The sequence below is a fragment of the Lissotriton vulgaris genome, chromosome 6 (genome assembly GCF_964263255.1).
Source record: "Lissotriton vulgaris chromosome 6, aLisVul1.2, whole genome shotgun sequence".
Lineage (NCBI taxonomy): Eukaryota > Metazoa > Chordata > Amphibia > Caudata > Salamandridae > Lissotriton > Lissotriton vulgaris.
The window spans coordinates 468,232,707-468,251,833 of record NC_141694.1 but is presented as its reverse complement, the minus strand read 5'-3'; positions in this window follow the sequence as shown (position 1 = coordinate 468,251,833).

Sequence of the window (19,127 nt, the reverse complement as noted above, 5' to 3'; positions counted from 1 at the left end):
GGTGACATAGGCTTCGTAAATGAGCTTTTATGTTCCTTGATCAAGGCTCCACCCAACTGTTGATGTTTCAGGGTCATGAGCTCGATCTGGTGGGTCCAGCTTAGTGTGTCGCTAAATGAAACACCCAAGTAAGTAAAATGCTTGGTCTGCTCTAAGGGGGAATTCCCCATTGTGACCCTAGCCTTGACCTGTTTGTGTCCCCTCATAACCATAAATTTGGTCTTGGCAACGTTCACCTCCAGCTCATGCTCGCTACAGAAACTCTCAAACCTCGACAGTGCTAGCTGTAATCCCTGTCTGGTTCTCGAGATCAGGAGAGTGTCGTCAGCGAACATGAGCAGAGGGATTTTCATGCCAGCCAAACTAGGAGCATCTGTGGGACAGCCCTCAAAGTACTTGATGACTCTATTTATGTATAGGGAGAACAGGGTTGGTGCCAAAACACATCCCTGTCTGACACCTTTCAACACAGGAAAGTTCTCAGTCACCTCACCAGGTTTGCCCCATCTAACAAAGGCATAGGTCTCAGCGTGAAGGTTAACTATGATACGAACCAAAGAGGGAGGCATACCCATTTCCAGAAGGCAGTTCCAGAGCCCAACCCTCGGTACAAGATCAAACGCAGACCGAAGGTCTACGAAAGCCGCAAAGAGGTTACCTTTGCCCAGAGTGACCGTCTTCCAGTGTAATAGCATAAACCGGAAAGCCTGGTCCAGGGTACTTACATGGGGTCTAAACCCTGCTTGGAGAGGAGTAAGTATATTATATTCCTCAATCCAAGCCTGGACCCTGGAAAGGACAAGTCGAGACACTATCTTTTGAACAGCATCAATAAGGCTGATCGGTCGGTAGTTGGAAGGAACCGACCGATCACCCTTCTTGAAGATGGGCAAAATCTCGGCACCCGCCCAAGAAACAGGCACCTTTGCTCCCCTGGCGAGCGTGTTTGCCAAGTGCAGTAGATAGTGTACCCATAGGTCTTGATCCTGTTGAAAAATGTACGCTGGAATGCAGTCCGGGCCAGGCGCTTTGCCCCTGGGGATGGTATTCAGGACGTTTTCAACCTCTTTGGCCGAAAACACAAGGGTATCAAAAGACAGCGGCCAACCAATGGGGGCTTCCCCTTCCCTGAGGCACCTGAACTGTTCCTCGAAATGGGACACCCATTTTTGTTGGTCGACAGAAGCAGGGCTAGGACGATCATCCATGGACTTACCCCATTTAAGAAGGTGCCAAAAGTGCGTGAGATTCCTAGAGCCACAGGCCTCAACAAGGAGAGCCCAGCGCTCTTCATCCCAGGCGACTTTAGCCCGCCTCTTAGCTATATTGTAGGCCTTCCTGGAAGATTTAATTAGGGCTGGGTTCCTAGATTTTAGAGCTTTGAACAGGTTTGAATGAGATGTGCCACACTCGTCATCAAACCAGTTCGCGGGCTTCCTCGGCTTTCCTGAGCCCTTTTTGGCAACTATTTTAATGAATAAAGTCTTTAGGGATGCGAACAAACTGGCATGAATGTCGGGAATTTTGAGAGATAGTTGGTTCGAGTCGTCACATTGCTCAAGTATTCTTAGGGAGTCAAAAACCAGAGATCTTATTTTAGTACGTGCATTCACGTCCACGGCAACCTTAGGCCACCGAACCCTCCTCATGTCATTAGTTATTACCAAGGCCTCTTGTACAGCATTGGAGAGGTGCATAGAGGGCCCGGCAAAACTGAAATCCTTCAGTTCTGCTAGAAGAGGTTCATGATCGCTTTCGGGCCGAGGTCTAATTAACATATCCGAGACTAGGGGCCACATAGTTACGTCGACTAGAATGTAGTCGATACGACTACTATGTCTTCCATTAAAGAATGTTGGGTTGCCCAGTCTGTCCGAGCTAGTACGACCGTTAAGGGCACGCAGACCCCAATTCAGACATAGGCCTTTGATGAAAGTGGCACTTTGGGACCATTTTGTAATCGGAGATAGCTCTAGTTGTGGAATTCCCCATGTCATGTCCTCGGCCTCAGTTAACATCCCATCCTCCCCGCTTAGAGGTTCGAAGCAGGTATTAAAATCTCCCATAACCACCACATGACCCCCTTGCCTTGAGGAGCCAAGGAATTCATCTAAGAGTGTTAGGGTAGATGATACACGACCACCCGGTGTTCCTCTGGCATAAACATTAAACAACAGAATAACCAACCCACTATTGAGTTTCAGGCTAACAATGAGGATATCAGGACAGTCGATATAAATTTCTTTAACAGAGACTCCTACTGTTTGGCGCACCCAGACAGTAAGACCCCCCATGGCCCTGCCTCTTTGACCTCTAACTGCGGGTTTGTTAAAACTCAGAAAACCTGGGAAAAAAACGGAAGAGTTGACCATGTTTCCTGAAAGGACCAGACGTCACCTTGACTGATGAAGTCAGCCCAGTCAGGTATACATATGCAAGAATCTATACCCGCCACATTCCAGCATCCCAGCGTGGTACCCTTAAGAGGGACTTGTACACCCGGGACGATGACATCTACGAGAGAGGATTCACCGGAAAGTGGGGAAGTTACTACAGAAGGGGAAACCTCAACAGGAACCCCTTCAAATGGCGTCCTACATAACCCAACCTGTGTTGCCTGTACTGAAAGTGAGCCTGTGGCAGAAGCAACAATAGAAGGCAGAGTGACATGAGACGGAGGAGAAATGACCCACTCAGTTGGGTGAACAGGGTTACCATCCTCACAACACACGATTGGAACTTTGACACTTACAGCATTACGTTGGAGGATGCACGGGACCACTCCCACATATGAATTAGACTGGGCGTCGTCGCTTTTCTCGCTTGTTTGTCAATCAGTAGACGACAGCCCTGAAAGGGGGTCGTATAAGTTTCTCAGTGGGATGTTCCACAGATCTTTAGGATGGGGGGGCCTATTAAAATTAGAAAAGGCTGGAAATAGGCTAGGGGGCTGCAGTGCCTGTGTAAAAGCTGGTGTAGGGGGGATCAAGGGGTACGGGGGATTGTTGGAAAGAGGCATTCCCAAGGATGTAGGAGGACCAAATGGCTGGATAAATGGCTTAGCCCAGCCCGGCGTTTGAAGAGGACAGTTGTAGGTGGATTGGATGTACGAGCGATAAAGTGCCTCAGGGTTGAAATGGGGAACATGGAAGCTTGATGTGAAGTTGGACCATTTGGGGGGGGGGTTTGGATTTGATAGTACCACCAAGCTGACTTTTGTGTGGGTTAGTCAAGGTTTCGGGGTAGAAATAACCTAGGTTCCTTGTGGAAATCCCACCCTCATTGTTCCCCACATACCAGTCAGTGAGGTGGGATACAACCCTATGGTCTCTAAAATTAATAATGACAATGTCCCCCTCAATGTCCTTAGGGCGCACCCCAACCCACTGACATCTTCTAACCATGACGATATCCCCATTAAGGTTCGGAGGAAGGGGTCTGTTTGTTTTTAGCCAGAAAATGACTTTATTTTTTAAACTATCGTCATTTTCCCTGTCCCCTTCCTGTAATGGTGGCACACCCGTCATGACAATAACAAAATTTAAAGAATCGGGCGGCGAGTCAACATTTCTTTTAGAAGGTAAGAATTTCTTCTTTTTACAGTTTACATCAGCAGATTTGCCCATCCCATTCTTTTTCGATGGTACTGCCCCCTTGGCCAGTGATTTGCTAATTACCACACTTGGGGTAGCTGCCACGGGGGGTTGTATTGATGAGGATTTCGCAACCACTAACAGTGCTTTGTTTGATGTGGAAACCGATTTAGTGGTATTGGAAGTGAGTGTTTTGGTGGTAGTGGAGGAAGAATGACTAGTGGCTTTGGTTAATACGCCTGCAGCATGAGATGAGCTTGCAGGGTTACTGGGGGGGCCTTTGATCTTATCTAAGCCCGAGGTATGAGACGATTCAAAGGACGCCACAAGGCGATCCAACTTTTCGCCCATAACCTTTACACGTTCTAACAGAGGGAGCATATAAGATTTAATAAGTTTCCCCATGATGTCAAGAGTCGCTTCACTAACCCCTAGGGAAACTAACTCGGGTGATACTAACACAGAGGCTGCATGCTCACCAGCGTCAGAGGGGCGGGACTCTACTGTGGGGGGTGGGCCCAACACACTATTTGTGATGGGTTTCAGTGGAGGTGGGGAGTGGCGACTACGTCCTTTCCTTTTTACCCCCCCCTTTCGCCTCTTCTTCCTTGGAGGGGAGTGAACCACCCCTAAAGCTGCGTTGGACGAACGTCCTGGCGTAAGGCCATTCGCCTCTGGAATGGTCTCTCCTGGGACTATACAAATCAGAGACAAGTTGGACAGCATAGGGGATGGATCTACTTCCCTGCTAAGTGACTCAGGGATATTTGTTTCTATTATACTAGAGTGGTTAATAGGGGGACAGACCAACTGACCTCCGCAAGTAGCACTGCTACCGGGCGGGGAGATAGCAGGGAACCTAAATATGCTAGGGGTGAGATTGAGATCAGTCATGTCAGCATCAATAACGCTCAAACCTTGGGCAGGGAGTTCCTTGGAGATATTGAGGACTGGCAGTGGGATACTCTTTAACTGCTCAATTGAACGTCTACGCTCAGCTCTCCTTTCGGCCAGAAGTAGGTCCATATCGACCTCCTTAGCAGATTTCTTAAAGAATTGATCGAGGGGACCCAAGACAGAGACACTAACACCAGGAGGAGCAGAATGGCTCATGTTAACAAAGGACAAAACAGAATAGTGGGGATTGGATTAAAGGCTCAATAACAGTACTATCAATCCCAAATGTCAAAGAGCTTAGTCACTGCTTACTGCGAGTAAGGTGAAAATATCCTAGCCCAGCCCGGCCTCCAGCGGCCCCGGACGGCCACAGACGGTCCCGCCCTTGTCCCGGGCTTCTCCCGGCGCCCTCCCGCGCGCTCCCGCGCAGCGGGAGAGACTGCTCCTTTTAAAAGTGTACAGAATGACCTAGGGGGCGTGGCCGGCAGGGAGAGGAGCCCAGCTGACAACGGGCGCGCGGGGACTCCTGGAACTTTGAGTCCACCCGCTCTACCCTCGCAGCCCTGCCGGTGTCCAAACGAGGCCCCAAGCAAATTACCCACAGCTGCTTGAGTCCGCGAAGCGGGACCCGCGCAGCGGGTCCGGCGAGCAGCAGCGGCTCAGCAGGCAGGCAGGTTTCAAACAGTGCGGAGGTCCGTGGCGTGACGAGGTTTCCAGGTGAGTAATCCACTGTTGTGTGGGCTGACAACGATTAAATGGTGCTGTGTTGGAGGCGGGGCCGGCAGGGAGAGGAGCCCAGCTGACAACGGGCGCGCGGGGACTCCTGGAACTTTGAGTCCACCCGCTCTACCCTCGCAGCCCTGCCGGTGTCCAAACGAGGCCCCAAGCAAATTACCCACAGCTGCTTGAGTCCGCGAAGAGGGACCCGCGCAGCGGGTCCGGCGAGCAGCAGCGGCTCAGCAGGCAGGCAGGTTTCAAACAGTGCGGATGTCCGTGGCGTGACGAGGTTTCCAGGTGAGTAATCCACTGTTGTGTGGGCTGACAACGATTAAATGGTGCTGTGTTGGAGGCGGGGCCAGCAGGGAGAGGAGCCCAGCTGACAACGGGCGCGCGGGGACTCCTGGAACTTTGAGTCCACCCGCTCTACCCTCGCAGCCCTGCCGGTGTCCAAACGAGGCCCCAAGCAAATTACCCACAGCTGCTTGAGTCCGCGAAGCGGGACCCGCTCAGCGGGTCCGGCGAGCAGCAGCGGCTCAGCAGGCAGGCAGGTTTCAAACAGTGCGGATGTCCGTGGCGTGACGAGGTTTCCAGGTGAGTATGCTCTATGGAGAAGATTTGGAAGCAGATTGTGGTTTTTTAATGTTTCTTTGTGTCATGTTTTTTGATAATGCTTGGTAAAAAGATTTTGCTGCATAGAGGAATTGTCTTTTGTGAAATAGTGAGGTTTTAGTAGTGAAATTGAATGCTTGTACATAGGACCTGTGCTGTGTTTCTTAAATGTGATGTGAAAAACGATTTTGGGGACAAAGGATGGCTTTTACTTTTTTGAGAAGGAATCAATATTGTCTGTATGATTAAATAAATATATTTGAACCTTTCACAATGATGTCACCTGCGTTACCTCAGAATAGGAAGCAGATAGAGCTTCTTTCTTGTTGGTTTGTGTCATGTTTTTTAATAATGCTTGGTATCAACATTTGCAAGATAGAGGAAGTGTATTTTGTAAAATTGTGAAGTTTCACTAGTGACATGGAATGCTTGTACATAGGACCTGTGGTGTGTTTCTTAAATGTGATGTGAAAAACGATTTTGGGGAAAATTAATGGATTTTACATTTTTGAGAAGGAATAAATAGTGTCTGCATGATTAAATAAATATATTTGAACCTTTCACAATGATGTCACCTGTGTTACCTCAGATTAGGAAGCAGATTGAGCTTCTTTCTTGTTGGTTTGTGTCATGTTTTTTGATAATGCTTGGTATCAACATTCGCAAGATAGAGGAATTGTATTTTGTAAAATTGTGAAGTTTCAGTAGTGACATGGAATGCTTGTACATAGGACATGTGCTCTGTTTCTTAAATGTGATGTGAAAAATGATTTTGGGGAAAATGAATGACTTTTACATTTTTGAGATGGAATAAATAGTGTCTGCACGATCAAAGAAATATATTTGAACCTTTCACAATGATGTCACCTGTGTTACCTCAGATTAGGAAGCAGATTGAGCTTCTTTTTTGTTGGTTTGTATCATGTTTTTTGATAATGCTTGGTATCAACATTTGCAAGATAGAGGAATTGTATTTTGTAAAATTGTGATGTTTCAGTAGTGACATGGAATGCTTGTACATAGGACCTGTGCTGTGTTTCTTGAATGTGATGTGAAAAACGATTTTGGGGAAAATGAATTGATTTTACATTTTTGAGATGGAATAAATAGTGTTGCATGATTAAAGAAATATATTTGATCCTTTCACAATGATGTCACCTGTGTTACCTCAGATTAGGAAGCAGATTGTGCTTCTTTCTTGTTGGTTTGTGTCATGTTTTTTGATAATGCTTGGTATCAACATTTGCAAGATAGAGGAATTGTATTTTGTGAAATAGTGAGGTTTCAGTAGTGAAATTGAATGCTTGTACATAGGACCTGTGCTCTGTTTCTAAAATGTTATTGGAAAAACGATTTTAGGGCAAATTAATGGCTTTTACATTTTTGAGAAGGAATAAATAGTGTCTGCAAGATTAAATAAATATATTTTTACCTTTCACAATCATGTTACCTGTGTTTCCTCAGATTAGAAAGTAGATTGTGCAGATGAGGTGAGGCATGTCCAGGAGTGCAGAGGAGGTGAGGCATGTGTCCAAGAGTGCAGTGGACAGGACTCACCTCCTCTGACCCTTGGACAAGCCTTACCTCCTCCGTGCCCCCTGGACAGGCTTCAATGTATTGGGTACAATTGATGGTAACAGGGTGCAGATGAGGTGAGGCCTGTCCAGGGGTGCAGATGAGGTGAGGCTTGTTCAGGGTTGCAGATGAGGTGAGGCTTGTCCAGGGGTGCAGAGGAGATGAGGCCTGTGTTCAAGAGAGTAGTGGGAGAGAGGCCTGTCCAGGGGTGCAAAGGAGGTGAGGCCTGTGTCTCAGAGTGCAGTGGGGAATAGGCTTCATGAAGTCCAGTCCACTGCACTCTTAGACACAGGCCTCACCACCTCTGCTCCCCAGGACAGGCCTTACCTCATCTGCACCTCTGGTCAGGTCTCACCTCATCTGCATCCTTTTACCATCTATTATACCCAATACATTGAGGCCTGTCCAGGGGGCACCGAGGAGGTGAGGCTTTTCTAGGGGTCAGAGGAGGTGAGTCCTGTCCACAGCACTCTTGGACACAGGACTTACCTCCTCTGCACCCCTGGACAGGCCTTTCCTCAACTGCACTCTTGGACACAAGCCACATCCTTGAACAGGACTTATCTCCTCTGACTCCTGGACAGGCCTCACCTCCTCTGCACCCCTGGACAGGCCTCACCTTATCTACACCCTTGGAGAAGCCTCTCTCCCAGCACACTCTTGAACACAGGCCTCACCTTCTTTACAACCTTGAACAGGACTGATCTCCTCTGACCGCTGGAGAGGCCTCACCTCCTCTGCACCCCTGGACATGCCTCACCTCATCTGCACAATCTGCTTCCTAATCTGAGGAAACACAGGTACAACGTGCAAATATATTGATTTAATCATGGAGACACTATCTAAACCTTGTGAATAATGTAAAACCAATTCATGTGCCCTAAATCGATTTTTAATTAACATTTAAAAAACAGAGCACAGGTCATATGTACAAGCATTTCATTACACTACTGAAACCTCACTATTTTACAAAATACAATTCCTCTATGCACTAACATTTATTTACCAAGTATTATCATGAAATATGACACAAAGGAAGAATAAAAAAGCTTAATCTGCTTCCTAATCTTAGGAAACACAGCTGACATGTTTGTGAAAAGTGCAAATATATTAATTTAATCATGCAGACACTTTCTAATCCTTCTGAAAAATGCTAAAGCCATTCATTTGCCCCTTAATCGTTTTTAAATTAACATTTAAAAAAAACTGAGCACAGGTCATATGTACAACCATTCCATTTCACTACTGAAACCTCAGTTTTTTACAAAATACAATTCCTCTATGCAGCTAAAATTATTTACCAAGCATTAACAAAAACATAACAGAAACCAACAATAAAAAAACACAATCTGATTCCTAATGTGAGGAAACACACCTGACATGATTGCGAAAGGTGCAGAGGAGGTGAGGAAAGCCCAAATGGCTTTCATGATTGTGAAAGGTGCTGAGGAGTAGAGGCTTGTGTCTAAGAGTGCAGTGGGGGAGAGGCTTTATGAAGTCCTGTCCACTGCACTCTTGGACACCGGCCTCACCTCTTATGTTCCTCTGGACAGGTCTCACCTCATCTGCACTCCTGGTCAGACCTCACCTCATCTGCACCCTGTTACCATCATTTATACCCAATACATTGAGGCCTGTCCAGGGGGCACGGAGGAGGTGAGGCTTGCCCAAGGGTCAGAGGAGGTGAGTCCTGTCCATTGCACTATTGGACACAGGTCTCACCTCCTCTGCACCCCTGGACAGGCCTACCTCATCTGCACAATCTGCTTACTAATCTGAGAAAACACAGGTGACATGATTGTGAAATGCGCTAATATATTTTTTTAATCATGCAGATACTATCTAATCATTGTCAATAATGTAAAATCAATTCATGTGCCCAAAATCTTTTTTTAAATAACATTTAAAAAACAGAGCACAGGTCATATGTACAAGCATTTCATTACACTACTGAAACCTCACTCATTTACAAAATACAATTCCTTTATGCACCAACATTTCTTTACCAAGCATTAGTCTCTCTTAAATTCTCTTCCTGACTTACTCTATTTTTCCACCTGTCCCCTTCTAACACCCTCTCTCTGACTTATTCCTTTTTACATCCTGACTCAGTGTTACACTGTCTTACACCCTCTCTTTGACTTACTTTCTCTTACACCGTGTCTCTGATTTATTCCCTCTCTCTCTTTTTTAAAGCAATTTCTAAGTCATACTTTCTCTTACATCCTATTCCTGATTTACTCCGTCTTACAACCTTTCTCTTTGTAACATTCTCTCCCTGACTTACTCCCTAATACACCTTTTGTCTGTTTTACACCCTCTCTCCCTCTCTTCCTGTTACACCCTCTGTCTGACTTACTCCTTGTTACATCCTCTCTCTGATTTACTTCCTCTTACACCCTCTCTCAAACTTACTCTCTCGCTCTCCCTTTTACAGCCTCTCTCTGTTTTAGTCTCTTTTACATCTTCTCCCCTTCTAACACCCTCTCTCTGTCTTACATCCTCTTACACCCTCTCTCTGTCTTACACCCAGTTACACCCTTTTTCTGACTTACTCCCTTTCTCCCTTTCTTTGACTTATTCCCTCTCTCTATTACATCCTTTCTCTGTCTTATAACATATTATACACTCTCTCTGTCTTACTCCTTCTCTAAGTTTTACTCCCACTACCTGTTTCTTTGACTGACTCTCTCTATGTCTTTGTGTTACTCCCTCTAGCTCTTTTTCTCGGTCTTACTCCTAGTTACATAGTTGCTGTGGTATAAACTTAGATATGTTGAAAACTAGTGTTTACATCATTTTCTTATTGTCATTGCTTTGTTGTTTGGTAATAGTGGTCTATAATGTGTTATTTTTTTCTTTACCACAGATTGAAATCAAGATTTCAATAGTAAGAAAATATGCCCTCAAGGCAGAGGAGAAGGAAAGATGCCAAGCGGAAGAAAACAAAAACAGCAACGGAATTAAAGCACTCCCCTACAACAAATACTTCAAAAAAACACAAAAAAGCTCCTTTTAAGACAACTAAGGGGCAGATGTATCATGTGTTTTGCATGTCGCAAAAGCTGCGAATCTCTATTTTCCAGCGTTTGCGACATGCAAAAACGAAAATGGGATGTAACAAAGAAATCGCATCGCACATTAGGAATTCGCATGTTTGCGAATTCCTTAAGTGCGAGAAATTCAAAATCGCAGAAAATATTGCGATTCGTGATATTGCATTGGTGCAAAATTGCGAAATTCGCATGGATATGTATGAAAAAATCGCAAATTGCGATTTTGTCATATTCGCATAATAAAGAATCGCAATTAACACCAGGTACAAGCAGGTGGTAAAAAAAAAAAAAAATAAAAGAACACCCAGAATGCATTTTCACTTTCTCCAAAATGGCGGGACTGTACCTGATTGCCAGGAGGATGCGCATCCAAGCTCTTGCCCAGAGAAGACAACGTCAGGAAAGGATATTCCGAATACGCATTACGCTGTTCCAGCAGACACAGGAGGAGATATATGAAAAATACAGGCTACATCCTCACAGCATTTTGGACCTCATTACTGAATTGAAACCATTTTTGACACGCCAAACTGCCAGGACACAAGCCATACCAACACATGTGCAGGTATTGTGCTCACTGCACCTTTTGGCTTCTGGCTCCTTTCAAACAGTAATAGCAGAGGTTGGTGGAGTGTCACAGAGTGCCCTATCGCGTTTTTTCCATGTCTGCTTGGATGCAATGATCAGTAGACTCCAACATCATATATATTTTTCCAATACACAGCAAGCCATACAGGAAGCCAAGTTGGATTTCTATCAAATAGCAAGATTTCCACATGTGATTGGATGCATAGATGGAACCCATATTGCCATCACCCCACCAGCAGCCATTGAATATGTTTTCCGCAACAGAAAACACTACCATTCACTGAACATCCAGGTCATATGCAACGCTAAATACATAATACAGGACATTGTGGCAAAGTTTCCAGGGAGTACACATGACTCTTACATCTTCAGACATAGTGCAATACATAGACGTCTCAGTGCTGGTCAGTTTGGAGATGGATTCCTGCTAGGTAAGTAATACTCATCCATCCTCCCTTCAACCCAACCAATGTAATGTAACTCTGAGTCACTTTTCCCTCTCTAACTTGCAGGTGATAGTGCTTACGCAGTGCGTGATTTCATACTCACACCATACTTGAATCCTGCAAATGCAAGTGAAAGACGCTACAACAGGGCACACCGGTCCACACGTGGGGTAATAGAACGTACATTTGGAATTCTGAAAAGCCGTTTCAGAAGCATTCACAAAAGTGGAGGTGCATTGCAATACAATCCAGAGACATGTTGCAAAATAGTGACAGCATGTGCAATGCTGCATAACATAGCAATCCGCAAAGGCACAGAAATTGAAGTGAGTGACTCAGACACATCTGATGATGAAGATGATAACCCTCCCCCAAGAATGGCAGTTGGAGGAGTAGGAGCCATGGCTGGTCGGCAAAGGAGGGCAGAGATTACACGGAACTATTTTTAGGTGAGAAAAAATACAGAAAACCATTTTCACTTTGCCATTGTTCTTTAATGCAGAACAAGAAAACAGTGCTATATGTATGTGAAATTATATGTAATCATTTTGATTTAACATGTCCTTACTACTAATGAAATTAAACATTATCCATGCATGACTGCTGGATGGGTACTTCATGGGTACTTAAAGAAGGTAAGTTATTTTTTGCGTTGGCGACTGCCAGCAGGTTGCTCAATTGGAGGCATGGCCTCTTGCTCTGCTCCAGTAGTGGAACGCCTTCCACTCCTGCGTTGTACCATGATGTTTGTTGGTGTGGGGTTGCTGCTACTCCTACTGGAGTTGTCCTCACTTTCTCCTGAGCACAGAAGGGCCCTTGCACCTGATTGGTTTGTTTGTATACTTTCCAGTACCAAAGTCATATTGTTCACACTCTGTCCAACTGAACGTGTACAATCACTCAATTCCCTCTGCATGTTCACACTGCGACGTGTGAAGTTGCTGGTGACTGCACATAGCCGGTTGATGGCTTTGGTGTAGCTGTGCATTGTGTCCTGCGCAGCCTGTGCAGCCCTGTCCCGTGCATCCTCTGTGTTCACAAGTGTGAGGCAAAGTTTATCAATGGCATCAGCCATGCGTTCCTGATTCTTGTTTGATTTAACAAGCTGCCTGTTGATGGATCTGAGTGCCTTATGTTGAAGGCGTTGTACCTCAAGCATGTTTTGCTCCAGGCCTGCAAACACTGTCACAACTTCACTCTGTCCTGTGTTATTTGCAGATGGCTCTATGCGGAATGCACGTGACCTCCGTGGACTTTGTGAAGGCTGTTGTGCATCTTGGCTGGACACAGTGACTGTGTCATTGGACACTGCTTCAACATCAGAGGTTTCTTCCTCTTCCATAGGTTGTAGAGGTAGCACTCGTCTGCGCTTCCTCTGTATGGTCACAGGGGCATTACTGACTTCATTGTCTAAATCTGACATCACATGGGGAGGTGACAATTCCACATCATTGTCAGTCCTGTCCTCACTGGTATGTCCTGTGAATGTAGAGTGCAAAATATTAATTTGTGTTCATGACATAATAAAGTTTACTCATGGCACTGTATTACTTGTCCTGCACTTTTTCAGTATTACGTAGTCCCACATGAAGGAGTCATATAAGTGAATGTTATTGTGAGTGTTACTAGGGCAATGGGACTACAACTCCCATGATGCATTGCTGTGGTATTGTTTCACAGTGTTCATGGCTTAATGGTAATCTCAAATGCAGTGCACACACACACACACACACACACATTTTTGGTACACACACATGGATGCACTTTCATATCCTCTTACCTTGTGCTGGTGCTGTGGGTTCTGAGCTGTCTATGTTGGTCACTCCACTCACACTTTCAGTTGTCAGTGTGGATTCTATCAATTCCTCATGGGGTGTTGGTTTGTCCACCATGGAGCTGCCACCACCTGTCAGGTTGCCATCTTTCAGCCTCTCTGCAAGTTTTTCCTTGGATCTCAGTCTCATATCGTACCACCTTTTTTTGATCTCTTCAATGGAGCGAGTGGTGACTCCTACTGAGTTGACCTTCTCCTGGATCTCCAGCCATATTTTCCTCTTCCTGGAGTCAGGTACCTTTAAAGATTTTTTTCCAAAGAGGTCTTCATGGTTGCAAACCATTTCTTCTATGAGCACTTCCTGCTCCCTCTCTGAAAACTTCTGCTTTCTTTTTTTCTTCTCAATTGGCTGCTCCTCCTGTGCCTTCTGTGCCTCCATAGCTGTACAAACAGGTCTGCTCTGCCTCAGCACACTCTTCCAACTGCCACTGGGTGTGGCTCTGGGGAGCAGGTGCAAGCAATCACTGGTACTTCCTGCTTGTGATGTCATCAACTTGTGCCAGCATTGCATGATTCCCGTTTTTGCGAGTTCCTAAAATGCGAAAATCGCATATATGCGATTCGCATTTTTCTCGCAATATTTTCTGCGAGTTTTAAGGAATCGCTATTTTCTCGCAATTTTCTTGTTACATACCATTTTGCGATTCCGAAATTGCGATTCGCTACAAATCGCTATTACGGACTCGCAAAATGGTTTTTTGATACATCTGCCCCTAAGTCTTTTTTTCGGAACATATGTAGATAAAAAAAAAAATTAATGGGAATGTGAATATACAGAAGGAGAGAGCAAATTTGAAAAGGAAGGAGAGGCCCCCCAAAAATGTTACTACTGGAGCAGGAGAGAACAGTATGTATAGGAATAGAAGGCAAAACCAATTTATGGACATTCGTAGACGAATGTTTCGCAATAGGGTAGTTTTAAATTTGTTAAAGAATGTTAAGAAAGGTAAACAGAGAGGTGCTTTTTACAAGAAAAAGAAAAGTGTAGAGAAGATTGTTGATCAGGCTTTTGAAGTTAAGAAAAAAATATTTATTTTAGTAATCAATAGAATTAGGATACTTAACAAGGTAATTGATGTTTTCAAATCGAACAGTAGATGGAAAAGAATAATTAATCAGACTAATTTTTGTGAAGTTTTTTCTGGAGAATGGATGCATAGTTCAAGTTGTGAGCCATTTTTTAAGGAGGAGAGTTACTTCCAGGAGAATGTTTTGGTGCATGCAGTTGACACCAGTGGTCGAGCATATGAGGTGAAAGACGGTTGTCCGATTGAAAAAGAGAAACTTGTGTCTAGAGATGCAGAAGAGGTGTTAGCTGATGAAGTTTTAGGGAGACATACTAAGGGACCAGGATACACTTGGAAGTGTAGTAGTATTTGTAGTGTGTGACAGGATTCAATCGATTTACTTCGTAATTTCTTACGTACATACAGTAAGAAAAGTCTAAAACAGAAAATGAAGATGTTGCAAGAGTTAGATCCTTGCAGAGTGAGAGAAAGCACAGGTTTGCATGGGCATTCACTGGTTTGTCTTTCTAGAAAAGTATGTCAGAGTGTTTTTCATCATTTTAGGATGTTAGCAGTGCATCATAATAAAATGAGGAAATTAGAGAGAAGGTTGTATTATGCAAAAAGTCCTGCACTTAAACTTAAACAGTTAAACAGTGCTCTTTTGCATGGATCTGAATTAGATGTGAAGAACATTTGTGAAGAAATTGAGTTTTGTTATTTTGGTGAAAAAGAGGACAGTGTAGAAATTGACACAGTAATAGAAGGTAATGTGGAAGACAATGTACAGATTTCAAGTACAGAAAAGTTTGACCAGGAAATTACCAAGTTTAAAGGGAAATCAAGTGAAAGGCCTAATTTTACTTGTGTGTGTTGTCGACGGACTCATTATAAGATTCAGACTAGGTTAGTTGATTTATATGCAAAAAGTGAAATGGAAAATAATAGTGAATGGCAGGATTTTGCAACTTCTTTGTTGGTGGAGAATTCTTTTGATTTGGGTTCTGATCAGCGTATTTGTAATTATTGTTTTAAAAAATTAAATGAAAACAGAAGCCTGCTAGAGCTGTTCATAATAATCTTGAGTTGGTAGACATTCCTTCTGAATTGATGGATTTAAATACCTATGAATCTATTTTGATTCAATGTGTCCATCCTTTTCAGGCAATTGTTCGCATGGAGCCTAAGATAGGGAAATTGCCTCCTTCAGATTTACAGAGAGGATTAAAGGGAAGAGTTGTTTATTTGCCTCTAGATTTCAAGAAAAATATTGATACAATTGGTGTAGAAGAAGTGGAAGAGGAACCTCTGGTTATTCTAGTTAATGGAGTTCCGGCAAAGAGTAAGAAAATCTGTCAAGATTTAGTGGATGTTAGGAAAGTCAAAAAGGCAACGTTGTATTTGTGATCAAAAACAATGAGTACTACAAACATGTATGTGTTGGAGCAGAGGAAACAGCTGTAGAAGAAGACAGTGATTGTTCAGCCAGCCAAATTGAAAAAGTTGATGTGTCTAGAAGTGAAGAAATATATGAAAATTATACTGTTCATCCTTTGCATTCCAAAGAAGTAATGGGGAATGCAATTGACTTGTTTCAAATGAAAGCAGCAAAAGGAAGTCCCATTAGTGTATGGGAAGAAAGTTTGGAAGCTCGTTGTTTTCCACAGTTATTTCCAACAGATGGAGGTGGACGATATGATGATCGACCATTTCAAATTCCTGCATCTGAATACCGGACTTTAGGATTATATGCTGAAGGTCCAAGGTTTTGTCAAAGCATTTGTTTCATCTACTGTATGAAAGTGACTTGTCTGGGCGTTCTTATGCAGTGAACCATATACTGAAAAGTGGAGCACATCTGCAAAATGTTTCGGCGAGGGACTTTATGGAGAAAGTCATTCTGCAAGACAGTATTTTGGAATCTCATGGCATGTCAGCGTGGTACAAACGAGTATTGGTTCCGTCGTCATGGGGAATTAAAATGTATGCTAAGAAACTTAGGAACTCCTACATGGTTCCTCACTCTTAGCTGTGCTGAGTATGCATGGGACGACTTACTTCAATTTCTACGAGAGGCAAATGCAAACATACAAAATATAGAATTCAAAACACCTGGAGAACTGTGTTCCTTGGATCCAGTGAATGTATGCAGATATTTCAATCATAGATTTGAAGCTATGATGTCTTTTATTACCAACAATAAAAATCCTCCCCTTGGAGAGGTTTTGGATTTCTTTTGGAGAAAGGAGTATCAAGCGAGAGGTGCTCCTCACATACATATGTTGTTATGGATTAAAGATGCACCCAAATTTGGAACAGTTTCGGATGACGCAGTGATGAGTTTCATTGTAGAATATTTTACATGTGCTGTTCTGAAAACTACTGAAGAAAACAGTTTAAGGCAACAAGTTTTAAATGTCCAATCCCATCGTTGTGGAAAGTACTGTCGTCGAAAATTCAGAAACAAGGACAAGTTCTACACAAAATGTTTTTTCGGGTTTCCACGACCAGTGATTTCTAAAGGAAGAGTAAATAATTTGATGTCTTCTCTGCGACATACTGTGACGAGGAAATCACCAAAAAATACATACAATTTAAAAAGAAACATAGAGTCAAAGTACGTCAACGACTTCAACCCAGTGATTTTGTCCATGTGGAATGCTAACATGGATATTCAGTTCGTTGCTGACAACTCTATTGCTGTGGCTCGATATGTGACGTCTTACATCACAAAAAAAGAAAAGACAGAACTGAAGGAAATGTGGGAGGACATTTCACATTAAAAGAGTATAAGTAAAAAATTATACAGTTTCAGTCTGAAGATGTTGTCGCATCGAGAAATTGGAGCATATGAATGTTGTGATCGGTTATCATCAGCAAGTCTCTATGCCAAATCTACAACAATCATTTGGGTGAGTCTAGGTCTTGCTGCAACACGAAACCGAGTTTTGAAATCTGTACAATAAATTGAGTATTTGGCGGAGAAAGAACCAAACAGTACAGATATTTTGAAGACAAACATGTTGGATACATACTATCCAAATAGAAGTAGTCATCTTGAGAACACTTGTTTGTATGAAGTTCTGCAAAACTATAGTTATAAGAGGAACATCGCAGAAGATATCAATAATGGAATTTATGCTGTCATTGGGTGTGAAGGATGTCTAGTGAAGCAGACAAAAGGCCATTTGATTAATCATCGAAAATTGAGTTGCGAATCTCCAGACAAAAGGGAATTTTACTATTTAGCTCTTTTGCAACTCTTTAAGCCATGGCGTACAGAAGAGAAACTACTAGGAGATTTTCTCTGTTACGAAAATTCTTTCAATACAACCAAGGATACCATAGAATGTCCTGTTTTTCAAAATTATCTGCAAATGTTGAACGAAGAAATAGAGCAAGAAGCCACAATTGCTGCAGAGATTGCTAGAGACAGTTCTCAAGACAGTCAGAGTTCTTCTTCATTGAGTCAGGATCCACTAGGAGGACCAACTATGCAAAATGAAGCTGCCACTGCCATGGATGAGGGGGAAAGAGCTATGGAACAAGCTCAAGAGGATGTAGTTAACTTAGAAGATTTGGTGAAACAACTAAACGTTGAGCAGAAACAGATATATGACAAAGTCACTGAACAGATTGAACATGGATTCAGTCATGAGAAAAAAGAGTGCTCATGTACATCATTTAAGCCTGTCCGACTGTACGTGAGTGGAGAAGCGGGAACTGGAAAACGTTTTCTGATTAAAGCAATTGTAACTTATCTGCAGAAAAGGACTGAATCACCGCTGTCTTGTGTTGTAACCGCTCCAACTGGGCTGGCAGCACATAACATTAAAGGGATTACTCTACATCATTTACTGATGCTACCAGTTGAGCATGATAATAAATTGCAATACCACAAGCCATCTGGAGATGCGTGCTCTGAAGTTTCCAGAGTCCTGAAGAAAATGAAACTTCTTATCATTGATGAAGTAAGCATGGTCTCAAATCTAATGCTTGCTTTTGTGCATTTGAGAATGCAAGAAATTCTTAGAACAGAGTATGATGTGTTATTTGGAGGGAAAGACATTATTGTTTTTGGAGATCTACTGCATTTGACTCCAGTGAAAGGACAATCAGTGTTTAAAATGCTTACGCCTGAAGATACCAGGAAGTGCCTAGGAAGCATTGGAAACGTTAATATATGGTTACATTTCAAATATGCAGAACTGCTTCAACATATGCGACAGGCAAAGGATGAAGATTATAAAAATATTCTACAAGATGTAAGAATTGGAAAAGTAAGTGACCATGGGAAAGAAGCTTTACATGCACGATTAATTTCAAATTTGTATCCAAATGAAAACATCCTTTCAGAGAATATTTTTAAGAAAATTACTGAGAACAAATCTGGGATATGTTTGATGCCAACTCTGCAAGAATGTTCCACCTTCAACAACAAAATGTTAAAGTTAGAAAATGAAGAGATTGTGAAACTGGAAGCTATAGATAAAAAAGAGCATATGGGAGCAACAATTATTTTGTCAGAAAATTTGAAATCAAAATTGGGTTCATTAGAGAAGAGTATATCTAAAACTGCTGGTTTTGAAAAGACTCTGAATGTGTGTTTAAATTGTCGTATCATTTTGAGAAGGAATTTAAATGTTGAAAGAGGTCTGGTAAATGGAGCAATGGGTCATGTTGTTGATTTTGTGAATTACAGAAATAGAGATGAAATTGAATTTAAAAAAATTAAATTTGATGGCATTGAGCAAGTACAACAAATCAGTCGTTGTTCTGCTAGATTTTTGCTTGTAAAAGAC